Source organism: Struthio camelus, chromosome 5 (genome assembly GCF_040807025.1).
Source record: "Struthio camelus isolate bStrCam1 chromosome 5, bStrCam1.hap1, whole genome shotgun sequence".
NCBI lineage: Eukaryota > Metazoa > Chordata > Aves > Struthioniformes > Struthionidae > Struthio > Struthio camelus.
In genome coordinates, this window is record NC_090946.1 from 325,062 (window position 1) to 348,686 (window position 23,625).

A 23,625-nucleotide genomic window follows, 5' to 3' on the forward strand; every position below is an offset into this window, starting at 1 on the left:
CCCTTCCCACTGACAAATGCTGATAAGCCGGGGGATGCCCTGGCCCTCCTTTCCTGAGCGCGGTCAATTGTCTCTGCGGGACGAGCCCGAGAGGTAGACTTCCCTTCCAGACACTGTGGAGAGCGGGGGCTGCAAGGGCTGAGCCCCAGCCAAAGCTGGTGGGCCTCTGGAGTTGGGGCTGGTTGCTTTCCTGCGCAGCAGTCCTTTTGCTGCCCACCGCGTGGAGACAGTTTGCCCTGCTGAATCGTAGCTGTAAAAAGCATGCCTTCCGGTGGAAAGCTGAACAGCATCCAGGCTGCAGCAGTCCTCCTGCTTTTGCTTCCCAGAGCTGCACGCAGAAGAGCCTCGGCAGTGCGCAGCAGTGGTGCACGGGGCCAGTCAGGAAGCTGCACTTGCGGCCCCACCCCGCTCGCCCCGCTCTGCCAAAACAGCACGAGGAAGAGATGTGGCCACACAAGGAGGACAAGGAGAGGTAGGCCGGGCCCTACTCCGGGCCGCAAGCCCTCTCCCCAAGCACTGTCCCCTGCACAGTGGGCACAGCTCACTTGCTCATGCAAAACTGAGCAGCACCGTCGGGCACCTTCTCCTCAGAGAAAGCAAAAGCCCGTGGTTTCCTCCGTCTGCTGCGAGGTGAGCGGCAGCACCGCGCAAGGTGCTTCTGCAGATGGCGGTGGCCGTGCTGCTTTCAGCTCCAGATTACAGCGCTGGGGCAGGCTCTCCCCCATAGCGCTAGCATGCAGGCTGAGCGGGGCTGGCAAGACCTAGAGGAGCAGGCAGGAGGTGCCGGGGAGCGCTCTGCCTCTTCCTGGCGGCTGCCAAGGAGGAGGAGACCTGTGAGGAGGTCTGTTGAGTTGCCGCGCCCATGCGACAGGCTCCATCTCCCGCCGGCCCACTCGTCCTGTAGCCCGCGGCTGTGCTTGTGCTTCCTGCGACAGCTGCTAGGGGGCCGCCCCCTGCAGTGGCCAGCACTGCCTTCAGCACAAGTGCTTTGCTCCTCCTCCTTTCTCCTTGCTAAGAGGCTAAGAATGACAGTGCTCTCCGGTGCTTTCTCCCTGTTGCACTGACGCCCGCCCAGCTGTGCCAGTGCGACTTGGATGCTGAGCTCCAGCCCATGGTGGAAGACTTGATTGAGGAAGTGCTGGAGAAAGCTTGTGTGGCCATCATGCGGGAAGAAGAGGAAGCGCTGGCCAAGCTGCAGCCCCTTGAGGCTGCGGATGGGGACCTGCCTTGTGCAGGCTGTGCTGAGCCACAGCACCTGGAGGAGAGGGAGAAGCAAGCCCCAGAGGAGAAGGTAGGAGTCCTGAAGAGGCACGCAGGCCGGCCCGAAAGGCCCTTGCAAAGCATTGGAATGCTTTCCAGGCCGGAAAGGCAAGACTCTAAGGAAGTCTGGCTGGCCTACCAGGGTGACTGTGCCGATGCCAACGAATGTGTGGCAGCAGCTGCCGCTGAGGCGCACGCGTGCACAGTGAGGTGGCTACACTTCCTGCAGGAAAGGAGGGAGGAGGTGGTGTTTTTGACTGCGGAGGTGCAGCAGCAGTTGCCGTTCAGGCTCCTGCCCAGAGCAGTGCGACGGGAGAGATGATGCGCTACTGTGGGGCACATACCTGATGGTACCTTCAGTCGCAGGCAGAGAGGCAGTGGTGGCTGAGGCACCTCTGCAAAGGGAGGTCAGAAAATGGCTCCACTCCCTGCGCTTCAAATGTGCAGGAGCCATGGGGGGCCGGGGGGGCTGGTGGGGGGGCGGCGCTGATGTGCTCCTAGCCTCTTGCCTGCCTTGCCAGCAGCATCTCTTCCTGGCTTGGTCTTTGGCGTGGGTGCTGCCGCCTGCCCCTTCTTTTTGGCTGCCCTTCGTTTCTCCAGCTGCGTGTGCCTTCTTCACACTTTGTGCTCCCGTTCTCCCCAGGCGCAAAACGTGGACGAAGGCGGCGCCTCTGCCTTGGGGCCTGCGGGCACGGCAGCGTCTGAGATGCCTGTGCAGCTGGAAGGCGAGAGTGACCCCCTCCCCGAGGGAGCAGAGGGCGCAGGAGCCGTTGTCGGTGCGGTCCCTGGCACACCTGAGGCAGAAGAGCAAACTCCTGCCTTGCACTCCTCCGAGCAAGCGTGGGCTCCGGGAGTGCCTAGTGAGGCACCTGCCCCGGGAGAGGCCGGCAAGCCTGGGCGCCCTTCATTGCTAAGCCCAGAAGTGTCTGCTGCTGAGCTGCCCGTGCAGAAGGAGAGCCAAGCCTCTGCCCTCCCGCCAGAAACAACCGGCTCAGAAGCAGCTGCAGCGGCTGGGCAGAGTGTGAGCGAGGGGGCTTGTGCGCAGATGACTGCAAAAGGCGCAGGGCCCATCTGGGAGCCCAACAGCCTAGAAAGAACAACAGCAGCAGTGCTTCCGCAGAGGGAGGAGAGCGCAGGCGGCAAAATGCAAGGTGCCGTCCTGCACACCGAAACAGCCTCCCGGAGGGGCAATAGTGAGGGGAGCCAAATGGAAGAGGCCGTCCTCAGTGGGCACTGCCCAGGCCCTGTGCCTGCCGCCCCCACCACAGCTTGAAGGAGCAGACCTGTCTGCCTTGGCATCAGCAGGCCTGGCTAGCACGGAGCCTGGGAGCACTGTGCTGCCTGACAGAAGCCCGAAGCAACGCGAAACACACAGCAGCCTAGCTGAAGAAGAGCCTGTGGCACCAGAACAAGAACTCCTGGAAACCTGCAGCTGTGAAGGCGTGTGGACGGAAGAAAAGGAAGCGGAGCAATTGGTGGAAAGAGCCCAAGAAGTAGGAGACTCTGGCGGCCTGGAAGCTGTGAGAGGCCCCGCTCCCGTCTTCCCATTAAACGCTCTTTCTAACTAGTTTCCTGGGTGAGGAGACTCTCTGTTGTGTGTGCCTGCGTGTGGACGGAGGGGCACGTGCCAGCCACGGGAGTCACACCAGGGGCCAGGGTCCCCGTGCGTCTCTGGCGCAGCCCCTGGAGCGCGTGAGGGGCAGCTTGCCAGGGGGTGATTGCTAGCAAATTTCAAGGCAGCCCGGCCAGCGAGTAGGCTAAGAAGCTTTGATGATGGCCTCGAGGTGGCCGTGTGGGCCGGAGACTGGAGAGAGTGAGGGTGTGCGAGTTAGCTCCTGGGCGGACCAGGGCACCTGAGCCAAGTGTGTGTTTATCTGTGGGGCCAGCCCCGTGGAGACGGGCCGCGTATAGGTGTGGGCGCATTTTGTGCGTGCGTGCCTCTAGCTGCTCAGCCTGGCTGCTGCCTGGAGCTGGGAGCTGGGAGCTGGGAGCTGGGAGCTGGGGCTGCGGCAGCCTCAGCTCCATGGGGCCAGCGCCTCCAGCCCCTCCAAACGCTGTTGCCCATTCAGGCACAGGGACTGCCGAGGCCGACTGTGCGGAAGCACCTCGCCCTCGCACGCCACCTGCTTCCATGAAGGCCATGCCAGAGAAGAAGGAAGCGCTGCCCCCAGCTCTTGGCCAGCCTGAACAAAGTGTTGTTCCTCCGAGCGAAAGTGCCTCTGTGGCCCAGCTGCAATTGGCGGCGGAGGCTGCTCTGGCTGTGACTCTGGGCGCCCAAGAAGCGTGCTGAGCTTCATGGCGGCGCCTCTCGACAACCTCAGAGACAGCCAGGGCTGCGGCTGCTTCTGCTCGGCCTTCTGCATCAGTCAGGTTGTGCAGGGCAAGCACCAGCTTTTCCAGCCCGTAGAGCTTCTGCGTCACCAGCTCTTGGGCTCTTCCCTCTTTCTGCTGGGAGCAGTGGCGACCGAGAGACTGGGGGCCACGAATCCCCTCTGCAGCTTCACATGCCCTTGCTGTCTCGTTCTCACCACGATGCTGAGGAGCACAGGGGCAGCAGCTCGCCGCTACGCAGACAGAGGGTCTTTCTGGGACCGCTGAAGGGTTGGCTGAGGCAGAGGCGCCAAAGTAACAGCCGCCCCTGTGGCTGTGAGCCCGTGGTGTCTTGGGCTGAGGGGACGTCACCTTCCTCTCCTCTTCTGCACACACTGTTAGCGGGGGAGGGGGGCTGGGGGGGCGGGCGGGAGGGGGAGGGGGGCTCTGGGCTTCCTGGCAAGGCAAGAGCCTTCCTGCTCCAAGGCTCCTTCCAGACAAGGCCAGATGACATCAGCCTGCCCTTCCCACCCAAGGACCGTGGTGCCACGTGGTGGGCGGCAGCCTCTCCCAGGGCTCACGCTGCCTTTCCCCTCTCCCGCCTGACAACCCCTTCCCAAGCCTGCAGTGACAACTTCCCTTCGCGACACAGCGCTGCTCTCGGCGTGTAGGGACCGGAGCCTTTGGTACACTTCTGCTGGCCTGGGAAGCTCGGGCAGGCCGTTTAACTGCCACACGGTCCAAGTGGCCGGCGTCAGCATCTGAGGAATCACAGTACTTGCCCGACAGTGTCCTAAGAGAATCCTAAGGTTTTTACGTTTTCAGAGTTTATTAGAGAGAGCATGGCTCTAGCAAGACAGCTTTGGAGGAACGTGTGTATGGTGGAGAGTGCTATTTCAGAGGTGAACATCCATTTGCCTTTCCGAATAGAAAGGGCTGCACGGCGCGCTGCAGTGCTATTGAGCACTGGAGTGTGGACAGCATTGGCCTTCGCAAATGGTCTCCAGCTCCCTCCATGAAGTGGATGGGGCTGAGGACTGTGAGGCCACTGTGCTGGGAGCAGCAGTGGTGCCAGTGGGGGGGCAAAGAAAGTGGCCACGTGTCTGACCCCTCTTCAAGACACAGCTGCAGAAACAGAGGCACAGCTTCTGACACGGAGATACACGAGTGGCATTGCTGCAGGAAGCTTCCGGCCACAGCAAAGCACACGTCTCCCCTGGGGGAACAAGAGGAACCAGGAAACACAACTCGCAACAGTTCCTTCTCCCAGGGAGTGGCTGGCCTCAAGCAGCAGTCTCCAGTCCTTCAAGGTAAAGGATTGGCAAGGCAACATTGTCACGCAGGAACAGAGGGAAAGGCGCATTTCCCAGAGGTTGCTGGGGTTCTCTGGCCAGCAAGGCCCAGAGAGAAGCTGGGCGGGAGAGAAGTTGCTGGCTGACACCATGTCACTCCTCTGCGCCCTCTTTCCTGGCTGCCGAGAGTTCCAGGGCTGAACAGGGTCCCGCTCTGTGGCCAAAGTGTTCTTGAGAAAGGGCCGCCGAGCATTTGGAAGGCTCAGGTCCAAGTTTTAGTCCAACAGAGATTTCAGAAAAACGGGCATTCCTGGTCCGTTCTGGTCAGCAAGAGGCAATGGTTTGCGGTGAGGGTTGCCTCTCCGACTGGGGCTCCTCATCTGCCTCCACGATGCAGTATTCGGTGCTCCAAGGCGCCACAGACTGTGCACTAATGGCCTACGGGCAACCAAGCCACAGCAGTGCAAACAGGCGAGAACTGGAGAAGTGGGGTGAAGGAACAGGCTTGGACGGCTCAGTATGAATCGTTGTAGAGGGGAGGCAAAGCCCTGTGGAGCTTTTCTGCCTAGAGCTACCATGAATCACATACTTCCCTGCTCTACTTACGAGCAGTGCCACTCGGGGAGAACGTGGCAAACTCGGGCCTGAGCAGTCTGCACGGGCTGCCTGCACTAACCCTAACCCTAACCCTAACCCTAACCCTAACCCTAACCCTAACCCTAACCCTAAACCCTAACCCTAACCCAACCCTGTCCCTAACCCTAAACCCTAACCCTAACCCTAAACCCTAACCCTAACCCTAACCTTAACCCAACCCTATCCCTAACCCTAACCCTAACCCTAACCCCTAACCCTAAACCAACCCTAACCCTAAACCCTAAACCCTAACCCTAACCCTAACCCTTAACCCTAACCCTAACCCTAACCCTAACCCAACCCTATCCCTAACCCTAACCCTAATCCCTAACCCTAAACCCTAAACCCTAACCCTAACCCTAACCCTAACCCTAACCCTAAACCCTAAACCCTAACCCTAACCTTAACCCAACCCTATCCCTAACCCTAACCCCTAACCCTAACCCTAACCCTAACCCAACCCTATCCCTAACCCTAACCCTAACCCTAACCCTAACCCTAACCCTAACCCTAACCCTAAGGTTAGATTCCTGGGAATCCAGATGATCAAAGTCTCTCCTAAAGATGGATGTGTTTTTGGTTTTTGGTTTTTGTTTTTTTCCTAGAGCGACCACTTGATAAAGATTTTGGGGAGAGGTTCAGAACCCTTCCTAGAGATACTCTTGCCTGCCTAAGCGGGGGGGTGGGGGTGGGGGGGGGAGGAAAGCAATAGCCAGTGCACTCTGGGGCTTTAAAGGAGGTTTAGAGACCTCTCGCCTGCAACAGAGCTTAGGAAGACCAAGATGCCCAATGTCCTGTGTCAGGTAACTGCGGGGCAAGCACAGATGTCTACAGCCGTTTCAAAGGCAAAGACAGACATGATGGGTGTTTCAGGCACCCTGAGGAGCATACGAAAGCTCCACCAGCACATCATCTCGGGTGCGATCAGCAGCCTCCCTGTTGTTCTGGAGAGGCAGAAGGATGAGAGAGGACTGCTCAGAAGGGTTCCGAGTTCAGTGGGAGAAAGAGAGCAGTGGAGGGCAAGCTTGCAGGAAGGGGCCCTAATGAGGGAGCCAAGTCCCTCTGAGTGCAGCAGCAAGGATGGTGAAGCTGCTGGAGAAGAGGCTCTGCAGGTACGTAAGCAGATGCAGAAGCCTTGGACGAAGCATGTGCGCCACGCTCTTCGGCTGTGGCTTTGACAGAGGCTTTTCAGTGGGTTGGACTGAGCTTGACAGGCAAGAAGGAAAAGGCGGGACCATTGGAAGCAGTTCAACCGCTGCCTGTGAGCAAAGGAAATGGTGGGGCGTCGGAGGCAGCGGGTGGCTGGGAAGAGCCCTGCCCGTGCCCCCTGCCCCCGCCCCCCACCCCGCCCGGAGGTACCCCGTGGCCCAGGCGCCGCATCACAACGTGCCGCCGTGGCACCCACAGTGACCTCGGCCACGGCCAGCAGCCTCCGTCCCCCAGTGCGGCTCTGTGCCAGCGCGGGGCAGCGTGGGGAGACAGAGGCTCCCAGCCCAGCGGCACTGCCAGGCACAGGGACGCTGCTTCAGGGGCCCCTCGCGGCACCATGGGCCAGGCCAACTGCTGCAGCAGGACGGGTGCTGCCAGCCGCGCTGCCAGCACGCAGGCATGGCCCAGGGGCCTTCGCCGGGGGGCTCCTCGCGCCCGCCTCGCGCCCGCCTCGCGGAGCGAAGCCTCCCAGCCCCAGCAGCCGCCGAGCCTCTTCGTGTCCAGCAGGAGCCCCCAGCTGCTCCTCAGCGAACGCGTGGCCGTGACGCGCCGCCACCGCACGAAGCAGAGGCACCTGCTGCTCTTCCCAGACGCCGTGGCTGTTGCCCGCTGCAAGTAAGAACGGCAAGCAGAGCTGCCCTTCCTGCGCGCCGCGGCCTCTGCCAGCAGCCGCAGGGCGCCGCTCCTGCCCTGAGCAGCTCCCGCGGCAGCGGAGAGTGCCTCCTAGGGGCTGCCTGCACAGCCGCCGGCCCGCAGCGGCCACGGCCTGCTTCATTTTAACTCTGGCAGGGCCGCAACAGCAAGGCGGCGCGTGCTTTCCTGTCAGCCCGCATGCCAACGGAGGTGGCCACAGCTGGGCAGCAGAAGGGCTCTGAGCCAAGCTCTTGGCCTTTGCTCCTCCCGGAACAGCTGCTGCCTGCAGCAAGTATCAGCACTGCCAAACGCGGCTTGGCAAAGCTTCCAGCATCCAAAAGCCCCAGGCACGTCGTCCACAAGGCGGCCGTCCTCCTCCTGTCCTCCCTGAGCGTCCGCTCTGGCCATGCCCTTTGCTCCCCACGAGCACTCGTGGTCCAAACCACCTGCAGTGCCCTGCAGGGCTGTCCCTAAGCTGCAGGGGCAGAGCCAGTGTGCCGTTAATTCGGGGAGGTGTCAGAGGAAAAGGACAGCCATGTGGTTGGCGCCTCCTGAGCAGCGGCCCCTGAGGCAGCAGCGCCTTGTCGGCAGCGCCCTCTCTGGGAGGCCGGGCACTGAGGCTCCTTTCTGCCTCTCTGGGAGGCTCGGGGGGCCGCCCCAAGGCTCCGCCCCTGGGAAGTGGCTCTGCCTGCACGACTGCTGGGGCTGCCCCCACCACAAGGGCCAGCTGCAACTCACTCCCTGCTCTCCTGCCCTGCAGATGGGGCTCCACCTTCCGGCTGAAGCACCGGGTGCCTCTCAGCGAGCTGTGGGTGGTGTGCGGCGAGGACGAGGCGGCAGGTGGGCCTAAGCAAGTGGAGGAGGAGCTGGGCATCAAGTGCAGCAACACCCTCCTCCTCGCCTGGCCCACCAACGTGTGTATGGTGACTTTTGGGTGAGTCGTGGGCCCAGGGAGTTTGGCGGTGGCGGGTGCCGGCCACCGGGCTCGCCTTCAGGCCTCAGCGGGTTTGCTGGGGCTCTGGCCAGGCTGGGTGGGTGGGTGAGAGTAGAGGCCGCGCTTTGCTTTCCGAGCAGGACCCCCTGAGTTTGGGCAGGCGGGAAGAGGCGCGCCGGGGCTGCTGCTTGCCCGCGGGCGGAGGCAGAGCCGTGAGCCTTCCTGGGAAGGCAGGGGAGCAAGCTCCTTTGCAGGAGGGCCGGAGCTGCCACAGAGGGGCAGGCTCTTGCCACAAGTCCGTAGGCAAGGCAGAGGCTCTCGCGGGCCCCCCGGCTCCGCTGTGCGCCACAGAGATTGTCCCTTGCGAACGCCTCACGCTGCAGCCCCCTTGCCGCATCGCCCTGCCAGGGCACTCGCCCTGTCTCCTCTTTCCCCTGCCAAAGGGCTCCAAGGGCTTTTGCTCTCCTCAAGTGAGGGAAGGCGAGAAGAGAAGGGGCCAGAAAGACAAGTAGTAGCTCCTCTGCAAGGCCTGAGGAAGGCAGAACTTGTGGCGAGTGCCTGTGCTGCCCCACGAGGCTCGAGCCTGGCCCGGGCACTCTCCCCAGGGCCAGGGCGCGCGCGGGCATGTGTGTGGGGCCCGCGTCACTCCGCAGGATGAGGAGCAGCGAGGTGTGAGGCTCTTTCTCCTTCTCTCTGCAGGGCGCAGGAGGTGAAGGAGCTCTGGCTCGACCGGCTCCTCAGGTAAGCCTTGCCAGGGAATTCCACCTGCCGAGACAAGGCTGAAGGCTGAAGGTGGGTGGAGATCTCCAGGGGCAGCTCTGCCCGCACTGTCGCTGGGGGAAAGGGGCGCCCCCTGCACTGGGCCGGACGGTGCGAGTTGCTGAGCCTTGCGCTTGCAAAGTAACCCCACTGCCACGGCGCTGTCAGCACAGCTCCTGGCTTGCATGGATGGAGAGCTGTGAGCTGCCGCTTCCCGTTTCCACGCGGAAGAGGCGCGTAGTCAGCAGGCCGCGGGGGTGTTAGAGAGCGGTGCTGCCAGCGAGAAGCGCGGGAAGGTCTCCTGTGTCAGGGTGCTGTGGAAGCGTGGGCTGCTTGCAGGGGAGAGAGGGAGAGAGGTCTGGCTGTGACAGAGCTCTTGCCTTGCCTCTGCCCTGTGGCCAGGCAAAGCCGAGGAGCCCAGGAGCCCAGGGTCACCCGACTGGCCTCCATTCGGCGTCTCGTCGAGGTGGTCGGCTTCTACAATCTGGTAAGTGTGCCCGGGGTTTCCGCTGCACCCAGAGAGCAAGTGGGCCTTCGGAAACAGCCCCTGCCACAAGTTGCTCACGTTGGCTCTTTGTTCTCTTGCCTAGTCGGTGGCGCTGACAGCCAAGAGCGTGGAGACGTTGGTTTTGGTGGAGGTAAGCGGTGGCTCCCTCTGGGCGGGGCCCTTGCTGAGTGTTGGTGGGAGGTGTTGCAGCAGAGGGCGGGTGGCTCCCCGGGAGGTGCGCCGGGCCCGGTGGGGTGCAGCGTGGAGGAGCGGGCCGGCTGGCAGCAGCGGGGCAGCAGCCCGGGGCTGCCCACTGCCTGCCATTGCCCGGGAGCGGGCAGAGCCCTTGGCAGGCGACTGTGGGCAGCCGCGGGCAGGAAGGGCCGGGCATGGCTGGCAGGAGCCGGGCTGTGCCCAGGGCTCCCGGGCACTTTTGGCAGGGGCCAAAGCCATCGAGACAGCGGCCGCTTGCTCCCCGCCGGCGTTTGGGAGGAACTGGCCAGTGGCGCAGGAGAGCGCGGGAGGGCGGCCTGTCCCCTCTCCGCCACGTTTGGGTGCCTTGTGTGGGGCTGTGCCTTTTGTGGCTGCCCCAGCAGCCTGAAAGGGCCCTGGGCTGGGTGCCTGGCGGGCAGCGCCTGGGGCGCTGCCTACAGCACCAGCCCTGTGGGCTACAGAGCCGAGAGCCCCCTCGTCAGGGTCAGGGCGCTGACGAGCCAAAGGAAAGAGCAGGTTTGCAGGAGGCAAGCAGCAAGTCTTCCTTAGCCCCGGAGAGAAAGCCGTGGCAGTTGCATAGCAAGTCTCTTGTGACATGCTTGCCCTCCCTGCTGCCCAGCCTGGCTGGCGGGAGATTGCGAGCCAGCGAGAAGCAGTGGGACGACGACTGGCCGGAGTGCGAGTGCAGAGGCGGATGCGGCCCCCAACGCCCGCGCCTGCGGCAGCCAGAAAGCACGCCAAAGGGCAGACAGGTAGGCGGCTGCACGGCCTTGACTTTCATCCCCAAACCAAAAACTGGCTCGCCCAGAGGCACCTGCACAGCGTAGTCAATGTTGAGCTCGGTAGCATCAGCCAGAGTTCAGGATGGCGGAGGCTTTCCTGGCTCTCCCCCTCCAGGTAGTGTCAAGACACGTTCTTGGACTCCTTGCTTTAGCAGGAGCGTGCGAGCAGGTGGCTCTCCCAGGCTGCTCTTCAGAGAGGCATCCGAAAAACCCCACCTGCTGGTGAATAGGAAAGCAGAGAGCATGTCTTTGCAGGAAGAGTGTGAAAGCGGGCAGTGGCCTCACCATGGGCACAGGGCCGAAGGTTTTGGCCCTGGAAATCATTTCCGGCTGGGCTGTCTTGCAAACCGGGCAGACGGCTGCAGCACAGGCTAGACAGATGTGGTCGTGGCTTTCGGAGAGTTCCCTCTGCTGCAGCCCCGCTGAGCCACCTGCACTGCTTCCAACAATGCGCACAGCGGCTTTTTGCCAGGGAGTCCCGTAGGGCGGGCCAGCAAGGAGGTTGCCTGCTGTGGAAGTTTTGGTCTCTTCCCCTTCCCACTGACAAATGCTGATAAGCCGGGGGATGCCCTGGCCCTCCTTTCCTGAGCGCGGTCAATTGTCTCTGCGGGACGAGCCCGAGAGGTAGACTTCCCTTCCAGACACTGTGGAGAGCGGGGGCTGCAAGGGCTGAGCCCCAGCCAAAGCTGGTGGGCCTCTGGAGTTGGGGCTGGTTGCTTTCCTGCGCAGCAGTCCTTTTGCTGCCCACCGCGTGGAGACAGTTTGCCCTGCTGAATCGTAGCTGTAAAAAGCATGCCTTCCGGTGGAAAGCTGAACAGCATCCAGGCTGCAGCAGTCCTCCTGCTTTTGCTTCCCAGAGCTGCACGCAGAAGAGCCTCGGCAGTGCGCAGCAGTGGTGCACGGGGCCAGTCAGGAAGCTGCACTTGCGGCCCCACCCCGCTCGCCCCGCTCTGCCAAAACAGCACGAGGAAGAGATGTGGCCACACAAGGAGGACAAGGAGAGGTAGGCCGGGCCCTACTCCGGGCCGCAAGCCCTCTCCCCAAGCACTGTCCCCTGCACAGTGGGCACAGCTCACTTGCTCATGCAAAACTGAGCAGCACCGTCGGGCACCTTCTCCTCAGAGAAAGCAAAAGCCCGTGGTTTCCTCCGTCTGCTGCGAGGTGAGCGGCAGCACCGCGCAAGGTGCTTCTGCAGATGGCGGTGGCCGTGCTGCTTTCAGCTCCAGATTACAGCGCTGGGGCAGGCTCTCCCCCATAGCGCTAGCATGCAGGCTGAGCGGGGCTGGCAAGACCTAGAGGAGCAGGCAGGAGGTGCCGGGGAGCGCTCTGCCTCTTCCTGGCGGCTGCCAAGGAGGAGGAGACCTGTGAGGAGGTCTGTTGAGTTGCCGCGCCCATGCGACAGGCTCCATCTCCCGCCGGCCCACTCGTCCTGTAGCCCGCGGCTGTGCTTGTGCTTCCTGCGACAGCTGCTAGGGGGCCGCCCCCTGCAGTGGCCAGCACTGCCTTCAGCACAAGTGCTTTGCTCCTCCTCCTTTCTCCTTGCTAAGAGGCTAAGAATGACAGTGCTCTCCGGTGCTTTCTCCCTGTTGCACTGACGCCCGCCCAGCTGTGCCAGTGCGACTTGGATGCTGAGCTCCAGCCCATGGTGGAAGACTTGATTGAGGAAGTGCTGGAGAAAGCTTGTGTGGCCATCATGCGGGAAGAAGAGGAAGCGCTGGCCAAGCTGCAGCCCCTTGAGGCTGCGGATGGGGACCTGCCTTGTGCAGGCTGTGCTGAGCCACAGCACCTGGAGGAGAGGGAGAAGCAAGCCCCAGAGGAGAAGGTAGGAGTCCTGAAGAGGCACGCAGGCCGGCCCGAAAGGCCCTTGCAAAGCATTGGAATGCTTTCCAGGCCGGAAAGGCAAGACTCTAAGGAAGTCTGGCTGGCCTACCAGGGTGACTGTGCCGATGCCAACGAATGTGTGGCAGCAGCTGCCGCTGAGGCGCGCGCGTGCACAGTGAGGTGGCTACACTTCCTGCAGGAAAGGAGGGAGGAGGTGGTGTTTTGGACTGCGGAGGTGCAGCAGCAGTTGCCGTTCAGGCTCCTGCCCAGAGCAGTGCGACGGGAGAGATGATGCGCTACTGTGGGGCACATACCTGATGGTACCTTCAGTCGCAGGCAGAGAGGCAGTGGTGGCTGAGGCACCTCTGCAAAGGGAGGTCAGAAAATGGCTCCACTCCCTCCGCTTCAAATGTGCAGGAGCCATGGGGGGCCGGGGGGGCTGGTGGGGGGGCGGCGCTGATGTGCTCCTAGCCTCTTGCCTGCCTTGCCAGCAGCATCTCTTCCTGGCTTGGTCTTTGGCGTGGGTGCTGCCGCCTGCCCCTTCTTTTTGGCTGCCCTTCGTTTCTCCAGCTGCGTGTGCCTTCTTCACACTTTGTGCTCCCGTTCTCCCCAGGCGCAAAACGTGGACGAAGGCGGCGCCTCTGCCTTGGGGCCTGCGGGCACGGCAGCGTCTGAGATGCCTGTGCAGCTGGAAGGCGAGAGTGACCCCCTCCCCGAGGGAGCAGAGGGCGCAGGAGCAGTTGTCGGTGCGGTCCCTGGCACACCTGAGGCAGAAGAGCAAACTCCTGCCTTGCACTCCTCCGAGCAAGCGTGGGCTCCGGGAGTGCCTAGTGAGGCACCTGCCCCGGGAGAGGCCGGCGAGCCTGGGCGCCCTTCATTGCTAAGCCCAGAAGTGCCTGCTGCTGAGCTGCCCGTGCAGAAGGAGAGCCAAGCCTCTGCCCTCCCGCCAGAAACAACCGGCTCAGAAGCAGCTGCAGCGGCTGGGCAGAGTGTGAGCGAGGGGGCTTGTGCGCAGATGACTGCAAAAGGCGCAGGGCCCATCTTGGAGCCCAACAGCCTAGAAAGAACAACAGCAGCAGTGCTTCCGCAGAGGGAGGAGAGCGCAGGCGGCAAAATGCAAGGTGCCGTCCTGCACACCGAAACAGCCTCCCGGAGGGGCAATAGTGAGGGGAGCCAAATGGAAGAGGCCGTCCTCAGTGGGCACTGCCCAGGCCCTGTGCCTGCCGCCCCCACCACAGCTTGAAGGAGCAGACCTGTCTGCCTTGGCATCAGCAGGCCTGGCTAGCACGGAGCCTGGGAGCACTGTGCTGCCTGACAGAAGCCCGAAGCAACGCGAAACACACAGCAGCCTAGCTGAAGAAGAGCCTGTGGCACCAGAACAAGAACTCCTGGAAACCTGCAGCTGTGAAGGCGTGTGGACGGAAGAAAAGGAAGCGGAGCAATTGGTGGAAAGAGCCCAAGAAGTAGGAGACTCTGGCGGCCTGGAAGCTGTGAGAGGCCCCGCTCCTGTCTTCCCATTAAACGCTCTTTCTAACTAGTTTCCTGGGTGAGGAGACTCTCTGTTGTGTGTGCCTGCGTGTGGACGGAGGGGCACGTGCCAGCCACGGGAGTCACACCAGGGGCCAGGGTCCCCGTGCGTCTCTGGCGCAGCCCCTGGAGCGCGTGAGGGGCAGCTTGCCAGGGGGTGATTGCTAGCAAATTTCAAGGCAGCCCGGCCAGCGAGTAGGCTAAGAAGCTTTGATGATGGCCTCGAGGTGGCCGTGTGGGCCGGAGACTGGAGAGAGTGAGGGTGTGCGAGTTAGCTCCTGGGCGGACCAGGGCACCTGAGCCAAGTGTGTGTTTATGTGTGGGGCCAGCCCCGTGGAGACGGGCCGCGTATAGGTGTGGGCGCATTTTGTGCGTGCGTGCCTCTAGCTGCTCAGCCTGGCTGCTGCCTGGAGCTGGGAGCTGGGAGCTGGGAGCTGGGAGCTGGGGCTGCGGCAGCCTCAGCTCCATGGGGCCAGCGCCTCCAGCCCCTCCAAACGCTGTTGCCCATTCAGGCACAGGGACTGCCGAGGCCGACTGTGCGGAAGCACCTCGCCCTCGCACGCCACCTGCTTCCATGAAGGCCATGCCAGAGAAGAAGGAAGCGCTGCCCCCAGCTCTTGGCCAGCCTGAACAAAGTGTTGTTCCTCCGAGCGAAAGTGCCTCTGTGGCCCAGCTGCAATTGGCGGCGGAGGCTGCTCTGGCTGTGACTCTGGGCGCCCAAGAAGCGTGCTGAGCTTCATGGCGGCGCCTCTCGACAACCTCAGAGACAGCCAGGGCTGCGGCTGCTTCTGCTCGGCCTTCTGCATCAGTCAGGTTGTGCAGGGCAAGCACCAGCTTTTCCAGCCCGTAGAGCTTCTGCGTCACCAGCTCTTGGGCTCTTCCCTCTTTCTGCTGGGAGCAGTGGCGACCGAGAGACTGGGGGCCACGAATCCCCTCTGCAGCTTCACATGCCCTTGCTGTCTCGTTCTCACCACGATGCTGAGGAGCACAGGGGCAGCAGCTCGCCGCTACGCAGACAGAGGGTCTTTCTGGGACCGCTGAAGGGTTGGCTGAGGCAGAGGCGCCAAAGTAACAGCCGCCCCTGTGGCTGTGAGCCCGTGGTGTCTTGGGCTGAGGGGACGTCACCTTCCTCTCCTCTTCTGCACACACTGTTAGCGGGGGAGGGGGGCTGGGGGGGCGGGCGGGAGGGGGAGGGGGGCTCTGGGCTTCCTGGCAAGGCAAGAGCCTTCCTGCTCCAAGGCTCCTTCCAGACAAGGCCAGATGACATCAGCCTGCCCTTCCCACCCAAGGACCGTGGTGCCACGTGGTGGGCGGCAGCCTCTCCCAGGGCTCACGCTGCCTTTCCCCTCTCCCGCCTGACAACCCCTTCCCAAGCCTGCAGTGACAACTTCCCTTCGCGACACAGCGCTGCTCTCGGCGTGTAGGGACCGGAGCCTTTGGTACACTTCTGCTGGCCTGGGAAGCTCGGGCAGGCCGTTTAACTGCCACACGGTCCAAGTGGCCGGCGTCAGCATCTGAGGAATCACAGTACTTGCCCGACAGTGTCCTAAGAGAATCCTAAGGTTTTTACGTTTTCAGAGTTTATTAGAGAGAGCATGGCTCTAGCAAGACAGCTTTGGAGGAACGTGTGTATGGTGGAGAGTGCTATTTCAGAGGTGAACATCCATTTGCCTTTCCGAATAGAAAGGGCTGCACGGCGCGCTGCAGTGCTATTGAGCACTGGAGTGTGGACAGCATTGGCCTTCCCAAATGGTCTCCAGCTCCCTCCATGAAGTGGATGGGGCTGAGGACTGTGAGGCCACTGTGCTGGGAGCAGCAGTGGTGCCAGTGGGGGGGCAAAGAAAGTGGCCACGTGTCTGACCCCTCTTCAAGACACAGCTGCAGAAACAGAGGCACAGCTTCTGACACGGAGATACACGAGTGGCATTGCTGCAGGAAGCTTCCGGCCACAGCAAAGCACACGTCTCCCCTGGGGGAACAAGAGGAACCAGGAAACACAACTCGCAACAGTTCCTTCTCCCAGGGAGTGGCTGGCCTCAAGCAGCAGTCTCCAGTCCTTCAAGGTAAAGGATTGGCAAGGCAACATTGTCACGCAGGAACAGAGGGAAAGGCGCATTTCCCAGAGGTTGCTGGGGTTCTCTGGCCAGCAAGGCCCAGAGAGAAGCTGGGCGGGAGAGAAGTTGCTGGCTGACACCATGTCACTCCTCTGCGCCCTCTTTCCTGGCTGCCGAGAGTTCCAGGGCTGAACAGGGTCCCGCTCTGTGGCCAAAGTGTTCTTGAGAAAGGGCCGCCGAGCATTTGGAAGGCTCAGGTCCAAGTTTTAGTCCAACAGAGATTTCAGAAAAACGGGCATTCCTGGTCCGTTCTGGTCAGCAAGAGGCAATGGTTTGCGGTGAGGGTTGCCTCTCCGACTGGGGCTCCTCATCTGCCTCCACGATGCAGTATTCGGTGCTCCAAGGCGCCACAGACTGTGCACTAATGGCCTACGGGCAACCAAGCCACAGCAGTGCAAACAGGCGAGAACTGGAGAAGTGGGGTGAAGGAACAGGCTTGGACGGCTCAGTATGAATCGTTGTAGAGGGGAGGCAAAGCCCTGTGGAGCTTTTCTGCCTAGAGCTACCATGAATCACATACTTCCCTGCTCTACTTACGAGCAGTGCCACTCGGGGAGAACGTGGCAAACTCGGGCCTGAGCAGTCTGCACGGGCTGCCTGCACTAACCCTAACCCTAACCCTAACCCTAACCCTAACCCTAACCCTAACCCTAACCCTAACCCTAAACCCTAACCCTAACCCAACCCTGTCCCTAACCCTAAACCCTAACCCTAACCCTAAACCCTAACCCTAACCCTAACCTTAACCCAACCCTATCCCTAACCCTAAACCCTAACCCTAACCCCTAACCCTAAACCAACCCTAACCCTAAACCCTAAACCCTAACCCTAACCCTAACCCTTAACCCTAACCCTAACCCTAACCCTAACCCAACCCTATCCCTAACCCTAACCCTAATCCCTAACCCTAAACCCTAAACCCTAACCCTAACCCTAACCCTAACCCTAACCCTAAACCCTAAACCCTAACCCTAACCTTAACCCAACCCTATCCCTAACCCTAACCCCTAACCCTAACCCTAACCCTAACCCAACCCTATCCCTAACCCTAACCCTAACCCTAACCCTAACCCTAACCCTAACCCTAAGGTTAGATTCCTGGGAATCCAGATGATCAAAGTCTCTCCTAAAGATGGATGTGTTTTTGGTTTTTGGTTTTTGTTTTTTTCCTAGAGCGACCACTTGATAAAGATTTTGGGGAGAGGTTCAGAACCCTTCCTAGAGATACTCTTGCCTGCCTAAGCGGGGGGGTGGGGGTGGGGGGGGGAGGAAAGCAATAGCCAGTGCACTCTGGGGCTTTAAAGGAGGTTTAGAGACCTCTCGCCTGCAACAGAGCTTAGGAAGACCAAGATGCCCAATGTCCTGTGTCAGGTAACTGCGGGGCAAGCACAGATGTCTACAGCCGTTTCAAAGGCAAAGACAGACATGATGGGTGTTTCAGGCACCCTGAGGAGCATACGAAAGCTCCACCAGCACATCATCTCGGGTGCGATCAGCAGCCTCCCTGTTGTTCTGGAGAGGCAGAAGGATGAGAGAGGACTGCTCGGAAGGGTTCCGAGTTCAGTGGGAGAAAGAGAGCAGTGGAGGGCAAGCTTGCAGGAAGGGGCCCTAATGAGGGAGCCAAGTCCCTCTGAGTGCAGCAGCAAGGATGGTGAAGCTGCTGGAGAAGAGGCTCTGCAGGTACGTAAGCAGATGCAGAAGCCTTGGACGAAGCATGTGCGCCACGCTCTTCGGCTGTGGCTTTGACAGAGGCTTTTCAGTGGGTTGGACTGAGCTTGACAGGCAAGAAGGAAAAGGCGGGACCATTGGAAGCAGTTCAACCGCTGCCTGTGAGCAAAGGAAATGGTGGGGCGTCGGAGGCAGCGGGTGGCTGGGAAGAGCCCTGCCCGTGCCCCCTGCCCCCGCCCCCCCCCCGCCCGGAGGTACCCCGTGGCCCAGGCGCCGCATCACAACGTGCCGCCGTGGCACCCACAGTGACCTCGGCCACGGCCAGCAGCCTCCGTCCCCCAGTGCGGCTCTGTGCCAGCGCGGGGCAGCGTGGGGAGACAGAGGCTCCCAGCCCAGCGGCACTGCCAGGCACAGGGACGCTGCTTCAGGGGCCCCTCGCGGCACCATGGGCCAGGCCAACTGCTGCAGCAGGACGGGTGCTGCCAGCCGCGCTGCCAGCACGCAGGCATGGCCCAGGGGCCTTCGCCGGGGGGCTCCTCGCGCCCGCCTCGCGCCCGCCTCGCGGAGCGAAGCCTCCCAGCCCCAGCAGCCGCCGAGCCTCTTCGTGTCCAGCAGGAGCCCCCAGCTGCTCCTCAGCGAACGCGTGGCCGTGACGCGCCGCCACCGCACGAAGCAGAGGCACCTGCTGCTCTTCCCAGACGCCGTGGCTGTTGCCCGCTGCAAGTAAGAACGGCAAGCAGAGCCGCCCTTCCTGCGCGCCGCGGCCTCTGCCAGCAGCCGCAGGGCGCCGCTCCTGCCCTGAGCAGCTCCCGCGGCAGCGGAGAGTGCCTCCTAGGGGCTGCCTGCACAGCCGCCGGCCCGCAGCGGCCACGGCCTGCTTCATTTTAACTCTGGCAGGGCCGCAACAGCAAGGCGGCGCGTGCTTTCCTGTCAGCCCGCATGCCAACGGAGGTGGCCACAGCTGGGCAGCAGAAGGGCTCTGAGCCAAGCTCTTGGCCTTTGCTCCTCCCGGAACAGCTGCTGCCTGCAGCAAGTATCAGCACTGCCAAACGCGGCTTGGCAAAGCTTCCAGCATCCAAAAGCCCCAGGCACGTCGTCCACAAGGCGGCCGTCCTCCTCCTGTCCTCCCTGAGCGTCCGCTCTGGCCATGCCCTTTGCTCCCCACGAGCACTCGTGGTCCAAACCACCTGCAGTGCCCTGCAGGGCTGTCCCTAAGCTGCAGGGGCAGAGCCAGTGTGCCGTTAATTCGGGGAGGTGTCAGAGGAAAAGGACAGCCATGTGGTTGGCGCCTCCTGAGCAGCGGCCCCTGAGGCAGCAGCGCCTTGTCGGCAGCGCCCTCTCTGGGAGGCCGGGCACTGAGGCTCCTTTCTGCCTCTCTGGGAGGCTCGGGGGGCCGCCCCAAGGCTCCGCCCCTGGGAAGTGGCTCTGCCTGCACGACTGCTGGGGCTGCCCCCACCACAAGGGCCAGCTGCAACTCACTCCCTGCTCTGCTGCCCTGCAGATGGGGCTCCACCTTCTGGCTGAAGCACCGGGTGCCTCTCAGCGAGCTGTGGGTGGTGTGCGGCGAGGACGAGGCGGCAGGTGGGCCTAAGCAAGTGGAGGAGGAGCTGGGCATCAAGTGCAGCAACACCCTCCTCCTCGCCTGGCCCACCAACGTGTGTATGGTGACTTTTGGGTGAGTCGTGGGCCCAGGGAGTTTGGCGGTGGCGGGTGCCGGCCACCGGGCTCGCCTTCAGGCCTCAGCGGGTTTGCTGGGGCTCTGGCCAGGCTGGGTGGGTGGGTGAGAGTAGAGGCCGCGCTTTGCTTTCCGAGCAGGACCCCCTGAGTTTGGGCAGGCGGGAAGAGGCGCGCCGGGGCTGCTGCTTGCCCGCGGGCGGAGGCAGAGCCGTGAGCCTTCCTGGGAAGGCAGGGGAGCAAGCTCCTTTGCAGGAGGGCCGGAGCTGCCACAGAGGGGCAGGCTCTTGCCACAAGTCCGTAGGCAAGGCAGAGGCTCTCGCGGGCCCCCCGGCTCCGCTGTGCGCCACAGAGATTGTCCCTTGCGAACGCCTCACGCTGCAGCCCCCTTGCCGCATCGCCCTGCCAGGGCACTCGCCCTGTCTCCTCTTTCCCCTGCCAAAGGGCTCCAAGGGCTTTTGCTCTCCTCAAGTGAGGGAAGGCGAGAAGAGAAGGGGCCAGAAAGACAAGTAGTAGCTCCTCTGCAAGGCCTGAGGAAGGCAGAACTTGTGGCGAGTGCCTGTGCTGCCCCACGAGGCTCGAGCCTGGCCCGGGCACTCTCCCCAGGGCCAGGGCGCGCGCGGGCATGTGTGTGGGGCCCGCGTCACTCCGCAGGATGAGGAGCAGCGAGGTGTGAGGCTCTTTCTCCTTCTCTCTGCAGGGCGCAGGAGGTGAAGGAGCTCTGGCTCGACCGGCTCCTCAGGTAAGCCTTGCCAGGGAATTCCACCTGCCGAGACAAGGCTGAAGGCTGAAGGTGGGTGGAGATCTCCAGGGGCAGCTCTGCCCGCACTGTCGCTGGGGGAAAGGGGCGCCCCCTGCACTGGGCCGGACGGTGCGAGTTGCTGAGCCTTGCGCTTGCAAAGTAACCCCACTGCCACGGCGCTGTCAGCACAGCTCCTGGCTTGCATGGATGGAGAGCTGTGAGCTGCCGCTTCCCGTTTCCACGCGGAAGAGGCGCGTAGTCAGCAGGCCGCGGGGGTGTTAGAGAGCGGTGCTGCCAGCGAGAAGCGCGGGAAGGTCTCCTGTGTCAGGGTGCTGTGGAAGCGTGGGCTGCTTGCAGGGGAGAGAGGGAGAGAGGTCTGGCTGTGACAGAGCTCTTGCCTTGCCTCTGCCCTGTGGCCAGGCAAAGCCGAGGAGCCCAGGAGCCCAGGGTCACCCGACTGGCCTCCATTCGGCGTCTCGTCGAGGTGGTCGGCTTCTACAATCTGGTAAGTGTGCCCGGGGTTTCCGCTGCACCCAGAGAGCAAGTGGGCCTTCGGAAACAGCCCCTGCCACAAGTTGCTCACGTTGGCTCTTTGTTCTCTTGCCTAGTCGGTGGCGCTGACAGCCAAGAGCGTGGAGACGTTGGTTTTGGTGGAGGTAAGCGGTGGCTCCCTCTGGGCGGGGCCCTTGCTGAGTGTTGGTGGGAGGTGTTGCAGCAGAGGGCGGGCGGCTCCCCGGGAGGTGCGCCGGGCCCGGTGGGGTGCAGCGTGGAGGAGCGGGCCGGCTGGCAGCAGCGGGGCAGCAGCCCGGGGCTGCCCACTGCCTGCCATTGCCCGGGAGCGGGCAGAGCCCTTGGCAGGCGACTGTGGGCAGCCGCGGGCAGGAAGGGCCGGGCATGGCTGGCAGGAGCCGGGCTGTGCCCAGGGCTCCCGGGCACTTTTGGCAGGGGCCAAAGCCATCGAGACAGCGGCCGCTTGCTCCCCGCCGGCGTTTGGGAGGAACTGGCCAGTGGCGCAGGAGAGCGCGGGAGGGCGGCCTGTCCCCTCTCCGCCACGTTTGGGTGCCTTGTGTGGGGCTGTGCCTTTTGTGGCTGCCCCAGCAGCCTGAAAGGGCCCTGGGCTGGGTGCCTGGCGGGCAGCGCCTGGGGCGCTGCCTACAGCACCAGCCCTGTGGGCTACAGAGCCGAGAGCCGCCTCGTCAGGGTCAGGGCGCTGACGAGCCAAAGGAAAGAGCAGGTTTGCAGGAGGCAAGCAGCAAGTCTTCCTTAGCCCCGGAGAGAAAGCCGTGGCAGTTGCATAGCAAGTCTCTTGTGACATGCTTGCCCTCCCTGCTGCCCAGCCTGGCTGGCGGGAGATTGCGAGCCAGCGAGAAGCAGTGGGACGACGACTGGCCGGAGTGCGAGTGCAGAGGCGGATGCGGCCCCCAACGCCCGCGCCTGCGGCAGCCAGAAAGCACGCCAAAGGGCAGACAGGTAGGCGGCTGCACGGCCTTGACTTTCATCCCCAAACCAAAAACTGGCTCGCCCAGAGGCACCTGCACAGCGTAGTCAATGTTGAGCTCGGTAGCATCAGCCAGAGTTCAGGATGGCGGGCGGAGGCTTTCCTGGCTCTCCCCCTCCAGGTAGTGTCAAGACACGTTCTTGGACTCCTTGCTTTAGCAGGAGCGTGCGAGCAGGTGGCTCTCCCAGGCTGCTCTTCAGAGAGGCATCCGAAAAACCCCACCTGCTGGTGAATAGGAAAGCAGAGAGCATGTCTTTGCAGGAAGAGTGTGAAAGCGGGCAGTGGCCTCACCATGGGCACAGGGCCGAAGGTTTTGGCCCTGGAAATCATTTCCGGCTGGGCTGTCTTGCAAACCGGGCAGACGGCTGCAGCACAGGCTAGACAGATGTGGTCCTGGCTTTCGGAGCGTTCCCTCTGCTGCAGCCCCGCTGAGCCACCTGCACTGCTTCCAACAATGCGCACAGCGGCTTTTTGCCAGGGAGTCCCGTAGGGCGGGCAAGCAAGGAGGTTGCCTGCTGTGGAAGTTTTGGTCTCTTCCCCTTCCCACTGACAAATGCTGATAAGCCGGGGGATGCCCTGGCCCTCCTTTCCTGAGCGCGGTCAATTGTCTCTGCGGGACGAGCCCGAGAGGTAGACTTCCCTTCCAGACACTGTGGAGAGCGGGGGCTGCAAGGGCTGAGCCCCAGCCAAAGCTGGTGGGCCTCTGGAGTTGGGGCTGGTTGCTTTCCTGCGCAGCAGTCCTTTTGCTGCCCACCGCGTGGAGACAGTTTGCCCTGCTGAATCGTAGCTGTAAAAAGCATGCCTTCCGGTGGAAAGCTGAACAGCATCCAGGCTGCAGCAGTCCTCCTGCTTTTGCTTCCCAGAGCTGCACGCAGAAGAGCCTCGGCAGTGCGCAGCAGTGGTGCACGGGGCCAGTCAGGAAGCTGCACTTGCGGCCCCACCCCGCTCGCCCCGCTCTGCCAAAACAGCACGAGGAAGAGATGTGGCCACACAAGGAGGACAAGGAGAGGTAGGCCGGGCCCTACTCCGGGCCGCAAGCCCTCTCCCCAAGCACTGTCCCCTGCACAGTGGGCACAGCTCACTTGCTCATGCAAAACTGAGCAGCACCGTCGGGCACCTTCTCCTCAGAGAAAGCAAAAGCCCGTGGTTTCCTCCGTCTGCTGCGAGGTGAGCGGCAGCACCGCGCAAGGTGCTTCTGCAGATGGCGGTGGCCGTGCTGCTTTCAGCTCCAGATTACAGCGCTGGGGCAGGCTCTCCCCCATAGCGCTAGCATGCAGGCTGAGCGGGGCTGGCAAGACCTAGAGGAGCAGGCAGGAGGTGCCGGGGAGCGCTCTGCCTCTTCCTGGCGGCTGCCAAGGAGGAGGAGACCTGTGAGGAGGTCTGTTGAGTTGCCGCGCCCATGCGACAGGCTCCATCTCCCGCCGGCCCACTCGTCCTGTAGCCCGCGGCTGTGCTTGTGCTTCCTGCGACAGCTGCTAGGGGGCCGCCCCCTGCAGTGGCCAGCACTGCCTTCAGCACAAGTGCTTTGCTCCTCCTCCTTTCTCCTTGCTAAGAGGCTAAGAATGACAGTGCTCTCCGGTGCTTTCTCCCTGTTGCACTGACGCCCGCCCAGCTGTGCCAGTGCGACTTGGATGCTGAGCTCCAGCCCATGGTGGAAGACTTGATTGAGGAAGTGCTGGAGAAAGCTTGTGTGGCCATCATGCGGGAAGAAGAGGAAGCGCTGGCCAAGCTGCAGCCCCTTGAGGCTGCGGATGGGGACCTGCCTTGTGCAGGCTGTGCTGAGCCACAGCACCTGGAGGAGAGGGAGAAGCAAGCCCCAGAGGAGAAGGTAGGAGTCCTGAAGAGGCACGCAGGCCGGCCCGAAAGGCCCTTGCAAAGCATTGGAATGCTTTCCAGGCCGGAAAGGCAAGACTCTAAGGAAGTCTGGCTGGCCTACCAGGGTGACTGTGCCGATGCCAACCAATGTGTGGCAGCAGCTGCCGCTGAGGCGCGCGCGTGCACAGTGAGGTGGCTACACTTCCTGCAGGAAAGGAGGGAGGAGGTGGTGTTTTTGACTGCGGAGGTGC